General features: G+C 42.0%; 1 pseudogene; it reads left to right on the top strand.

Annotated features, from left to right (window-relative positions):
* The first annotated feature begins 4,286 nt into the window (after positions 1 to 4,286).
* On the top strand, positions 4,287 to 6,541 carry LOC143857092 (oligopeptide transporter 7 pseudogene; annotated as a pseudogene).
* The last annotated feature ends 228 nt before the right edge of the window (positions 6,542 to 6,769 follow it).

Here is a 6,769-nt window from a genome sequence, read left to right as displayed (position 1 = left end):
ACCCATGACTTCGAACTTGAGGACCATCTTCTGAATTTGATGGACCCTCCAAGGGTACTTCTTCTACCCCATTTGAGGGCCCATAATCCCTTCTGTAATATCATCCACAGCTCCCCTCTATTTCCCATGAGAAGCCCCCTTAGGTACTAGTAACCCCATTTATGGAGCTGAAAACCCCTGAGTTTGAATTTGAGGACCATCTTCTGGATTTGATGGGCCCTCCAAGGGTACTTTTTTTACGCCATTTGAGGGCCCATAATCCCTTCTGTAATACCATGCATAGCTCCCCTCTATTGCCCATGAGAAGCCCCCCTTATGTACCAGTAACCCCATTTTTGTACCTGAAAACCCATGACTTTGAACTTGAGGACCATCTTCTGGATTTGATGGGCCCTCCAAGGGTACTTATTTTACCCCATTTGAGGGCCTATAATCCCTTCTGTAATACCATGCACAGCTCCCCTCTATTGCCCATGAGAAGCCCCCCTAAGGTACCAGTTACCCCATTTATGTAGCTGAAAACTCCTAAGTTTGAACTTGAGGACCATCTTCTCGGATTTGATGGGTCCTCAAAGGGTACTTCTTTTACCCCATTTGAGGGCCCATAATCCCTTCTGTAATACCATTCACCGCTCCCCTCTAATGGCCTTGAGAAGCCCCCTTTACGTAGTGGTTCTTATGATATCTTGTCGCCCTTTGCAGGTCTTCGTAAACTGGCACACGCAATGCTTTCTCTACTGTTACACTATGATGGCATACTGAATGATGAAGTTAATTGGGAATATGTTGGTGGGAGTAAGAAATTCTTATTGGTAAGTCCCCGAATAAATCTTACAGAATTGGAGGCTCTAATCCACAGACGAATTGGGAGTATTAGAGGACGGGTGTCACTATCAATCAAATATGAAGCAGGTTGTTGTTGATCCATATATAAGCACTCTAATCGACCTCGATAGCGATGATATTTTGTCAGACTTATGGATGTGTTTTATTAGGAAATCATGTTTGTTGAATTTGTGTTTATCGATATGTATCTTGTTGGATTCCCCGCATCAGAAACTCATTTATTTAAGCTCCTTTTCATCCTCAGTTTCTATATTAGTTTCATTTCATAAATGAGGCATGCATAACCTAATTGATTATGTTCTTTCCCATTGATTGAGACTGGGTTACAACTGTGTTGGTTAGTTCTGGAAATGTGTAGGTGGTTTGCATGCAGCTTTTACTATTCCTCTTTTCTACTCTAGTTCTAGATATTCTTCCTTCCAGTCTTCATTCTGTTCTTCCAAGTAGTATTTTCTGGTGTCATTTAATTAAGAAAATATTATATCCTTGCCAGATCTAACATGTTAAACTAATTTCTGATAGATTTCGTCTTTAAACTAGATTTGGTACTGTGACCTGTATACTTGAAATGCAATGTTCACTTATGTGCAATTATTTGCATGCTTTAGTTTGGTATTAAATATACTCTAAATAAAAATGTTACCATCTTCTTGTCATGTTTAAGTCTTAACCATATCATATACTCCTTTTGCAAACAAGTTCTCAATCAGGAAGCTCATATTTTCTTCTTTCAGAACCAGAGTTGTCTGGTTCACCTCCTCAACGTGTGCCTCCCAAGGTTTTGGTTAAGCCGGCCTCTACTTATTCGCCTTGAGAAGCCCCCTTTACGTAGTGGTTCTTATGATATCTTGTCGGCCCTTTGCAGGTCTTCGTAAACTGGCACGCACAATGCTTTCTCTACTGTTACACTATGATGGCATACTGAATGATGAAGTTAATTGGGAATATGTTGGTGGGAGTAAGAAATTCTTATTGGTAAGTCCCCGAATGAATCTTAAAGAATTGGAGGCTCTAATCTACAGTCGAATTGGGAGTATTGGAGGACGGGTGTCACTATCCATCAAATGTCGATATGTTGATCCATATATAAGCATTCTAATCGACGTCGATAGCGATGATATCTTCCAAACGTTGGTTAGGGTGCTTGAGAACGATACTTTCAACTCTGTGATGTTATACATAATAAAAATTGACAATGGCCTAAATTCATCGTATTCTTCTATTCTGCCCCCAAACAATGTCATACCTTCTCCTTCCTTTTCACCGCGAAATCCCTCTCATAACCTGGCCATACCTTCGAATTCTGTACCACCGATTCCCTCTCAAAATCCCTCTCATAATGCATGCATACCTCCTACTTCCGTTCCACCGATTCCACACCTAAGATATCCACCGGAACGAGTAACTGTCACTCCCGACTCTCGTTTTGAAGTAGACTTACAAAGTGATTATGAAACAGAATTGGGTAATACAAGCATAGGAGGTGACTCGGCACAATTTAGTTCAAGGTATGTCTTGTAGAATTTTATTTATATTCAAGTACTCAATCTACTATCCTTATTTTATATTGTTGAACTGTGTAGGGTTCGAGTTGACCTAAATGAAAACTTCTCGGACAATATGTATAGGAACCATATCTCCGAAGATATCATTGTCCCCGGGAACGATGCAGATGTGCTGTTGGAGCATATTAATGTTTTCAAGGATGATTTTCATGTCTTCAGTTGTGATTTGGAAGAATTTAGAACTAAAGATGACAATGATGATGATCCTGCAGAGGATGATGATGAGGATGATGACGAGGCTGAGGCTGAGGTTCAGGATGAGCAGGGTGATGAGGCCCCCCATGATCCTGAAAATTATAATGGAAATCAAAATCACGAAGAAGATTCTGGTGAAAACCTTAGGCCAACAGAAGTGGCTCCCCCTACCGGCAATGGTCGGCCATTTCTACTTGCTGGCACAAGTCGACCAATCGAAGTAGACGACATGTATGTTGGGGCTGATGAGGTAGATGCAGATAATCTTCAGTTCGATGAGTTAACTGTTGGGGCTATGTATCCAAATATGAAGCAGTTCAAGAAGGTCATTAAGGAGTATGCAATTCGGCAAGGATTCGTGTTCAAGAAGTCACGGTCAACTCCCAAGAAGTATGCCGTTGTATGCAAGGAACCAGGTTGCAAGTGGCGTATATCAGGCATTAACCGTATGACTTATGTGTTAGTGAAGAAGTTTGTCAGAGACCATACGTGTACATCTCACTTAAAGGGCAATGATAATCATCTAGCTACATCACCATGGGTTGCCGAGACATGCTTACCCCTATTTGATCATCCAAAAGATGTCGGGACAAGGATCATAAGACAGTACATCAAGTCGCATTGGGGTATAACCATGACCTACCGAAGAGCACACCTTGTGATGAACATCATCCTTGAAATAAAGTGTGGAAATGTGGAGGACTCGTACTGCTTGCTGCCTGCACTGATAATTGAGATGATGAGAACAAACCCGGGCACCTACATGCATGTTTTTCGAGCGAGAGATCTACGTCCAGGGGGAGATGATAAATTTGCTCGCTTATTCTGGGCATTTGGTCCCAGCATACGTTCTTTCCAGCAACACTCAGATCGATAGTTTTGGTCGATGGGACGCATCTACATGGAAAGTATCTTGGAATCTTACTGATCGCAGTTGAGGTAGACGGGAACAACGGATTAGTTCCATTAGCTTTTGGAGTTGTCGAGACTGAGAATGAAGATAGCTGGTGCTGGTTCCTCTATTTGGTGAAGCGGCACGTATTGCCGGAGGGGATAGGCGCATTCACCCTATGCTCCGATCGACAAAAGGGGTTGATGCAAGCAGTGCCTAAAGTAATGCCTATTGCAAACCATAGCTACTGCATGCGTCACCTCGCCGCCAATTTGTAGACCGACTTCAAAGACCCTTCACTTAAGAAATTGTTCTGGAGAGATGCTAGGGCTTTGAGAGAGAGTGTTTTCATAGACACAATGAAAAAAATTAAGGCGATGAGTGAAAATGCACACAACTGGATAGCCGCTATTCCCAAGGAAAACTGGGCAAGTTTCTACTTCAAGGGGGATAGATATGATGTGTTGACCACCAATAGATCGGAGTATTACAATGTAGTGCTGAAGGATGCCAGAAAATTGTCGATTGCAGCTGCGGTGGAGCTGACTCGTTTTAAGAGCTCCGAATACATACAGAAACGTCAAGCGATGTGGGAAACAAAGTGCACACATTATGCAGAAAAACATTTGGGTCTGGCCAGGGAACAAGGTCGTGGATATGATGCTTATCGAGTAGGTGTGCACGAATTTGAAGTAAGGTCCCGTGATCATCATGATGTCGTAGACTTGCTGCTGCAAACCTATACATGTCGTGAGTTCCAAACGCTTGGGCTGCCGTGCGGACATGCCATGGCAACCATTGCCATCACGGATTTTGATGAGTACGATTATTGCCAGAAATGGTTTCGTATAGAGATGTATCGGGAAACGTACTCTGAGGTGCTCCACCCTACAGTAGATCGCAGTCAATGGGAAGTGCCTCCAGAACCTCTCAACACTGTATTACCTCCAATTGCGAAAAGACCACATGGACGGCCGCGTACGAGAAGATCTGACCGCGAATTGCAGAGTGGAGTGCATCGTAAATGCACGATCTGTGGAAAACTTGGCCACAACAAAAGGACTTGCAGAGAACCTCCCATGGAGAGACAACTGCCTGATGAAACTGCCATTGGACCCTCTGCCCCCGTTTTCAATAGGTACGTGATACGTAATTTATGGAGGTCAATAAGTAGTATCAAACTTCCCCGATTCCATACTTATTCGGTGTGGTGGTGGTGTTTGTAGGTCGAGTGTACCTTATGCAGCTCCTTTTTTCACGTAATTACTCCGCGGACAATGCATTGGAGGCTCCACTCGGATGAAGGAGGACAAGTGGATTAATTGAAAGTGTGCACAGTAATTAGTTCCTGTATTTAATTTTTTGCTACGGGAAATCCTTTTTTGGTATACTGTAATTAGTGGTGTGCATATATTTATCTTTTTTGTGTACTGAATTCAAAAAATGTACTCGAATCCTAGTTTATATTGGGTTTGAGTCTATTTGGCAGGGAAGAATCCTAAAACAAAATATTCGATGTCTTCAAACAGAGTAAATTCCCCGAAGAGAAAGATCAGAACAGTACATGAAGAGTAGATGAAAGTCAATTCCTGCATTCTGACTCCATGCTTCAATTTGTTTTTAGTTCTGCTACATGAAATTAGGTCACAAAATTCTGAACTTATGAAGTAACTGTCATCAGAGCTTCGAAAGTTCATGTAAAAAGTAGGGGGACATTGTAATTGTTGAGAGCCCAAAAGTCATTATTCAACTCAAATTGACATTTAATTCTATGTCCAATAATCAGCTCTCGACTCCTAATAGGTTATCAAAATCCAAAACAAATAGGGTGGGTGACAGATTGAGCGTCTAATCCAATTGCATTTTCAGCGCTAGTCAGGTGTAAACAGTGCACACAAACTCATTCAGTTTATGATCATCCACATAACATTTTCTCATGACAAAAATGCCTTCCTTTTTTATATAAAATGACAAGAGTATCCTTAATAGAGTTTTCAATATTATTATCTGACTTGGTGATTCTATTGCCAGACGCCGGGGATAAATATCACAACAGAGTATATACTCGGGTATTTATACCCAGGATACCCCGTCGCTAACATATGCTTCAAGGTTTATGGGTATATCAGTATGTCACAGGCTATCACATTTCTGCAACACTTCAAGCTTGGTCATCACATGAAGATTCCTCCAAGAACAATGTTCATGGCTCAGGTTTGTGTCTCTCCTCTTCCACCTTTCCTCTTTACCCAATTGAACAAATTAATAACCAAATTTGTCATCCTAACAATATCTTTTTCCTTCTAAATAATGACAATGAAGATGAATAGAATGAAATTTTCAGGTGGTGGGTACCCTCATAGCAGCACTGGTGTACTTGGGAACTGCATGGTGGCTCTTGGAGACTATCCCAGACATTTGTGATACTGAATTATTGTCCTCAAACAGTCCATGGACTTGCCCAGGTGACCATGTATTCTACAATGCCTCCGTCATCTGGGGTTTGATAGGGCCTCGCAGAATCTTCGGAGATCTCGGCACATACTCCGCCATAAACTGGTTCTTCCTCGGCGGTGCAATTGCTCCTCTCCTTGTGTGGCTTGCCCACAAGGCCTACCCTCACCAGAAATGGATCCCTCTCATCAACATGCCTATCCTTATAGGTGCCACATGAAATATGCCGCCGGCCACAGCTGTTAACTAGACTAGCTAGGTCATTCTTGGATTCCTTTCGGGCTTCGTTGTGTATCAGTACCGGCGAGACTGGTGGCAGAGGCATAATTATGTGCTTTCTGGTGCGCTCGATGCCGGTCTGGCCTTCATGGGAGTGTTGTTGTATCTGTGTTTGGGATTGGAGAATATTAGCCTCAACTAGTGGGGAAATGACTTGGATGGGTGCCCCTTGGCTTCTTGTCCTACTGCGAAAGGCATCGTAGTTGAAGGCTGCCCAGTTTTCTGAAGGTGGAATGAGTTCTCATAGTTGAAGGCTGCCCAGTTTTCTGAAGCTGGAATGAGTTCTACCTTGCAAGCATTGTTGAAATAAGTTTTTTCCTGCTGCTAAGAAAATAGATCAACAACTGGAAAAGAAATTTGGTTGTATATATATATATATAATCCATTTCAACTGAATCAATTCACTTTCCAGTGTAAATAACTGAAAGAATACCGTTTACTTGAAATTTTTTTGATGAGTTTCAAATGCTCTAAATTTTAGTTATGAATTCGATTTCATTTTTCATTTTGGAGAATGGAACAAATAACGAAACAGAAC

This window comes from Tasmannia lanceolata, unplaced genomic scaffold (genome assembly GCF_043159265.1).
Source record: "Tasmannia lanceolata isolate RefF3 unplaced genomic scaffold, GAP_Taslan_0.1 ptg000024l, whole genome shotgun sequence".
In the NCBI taxonomy this organism is placed as follows: Eukaryota; Viridiplantae; Streptophyta; class Magnoliopsida; order Canellales; family Winteraceae; genus Tasmannia; species Tasmannia lanceolata.
This window is presented reverse-complemented; position numbering and strand designations above follow the sequence as displayed.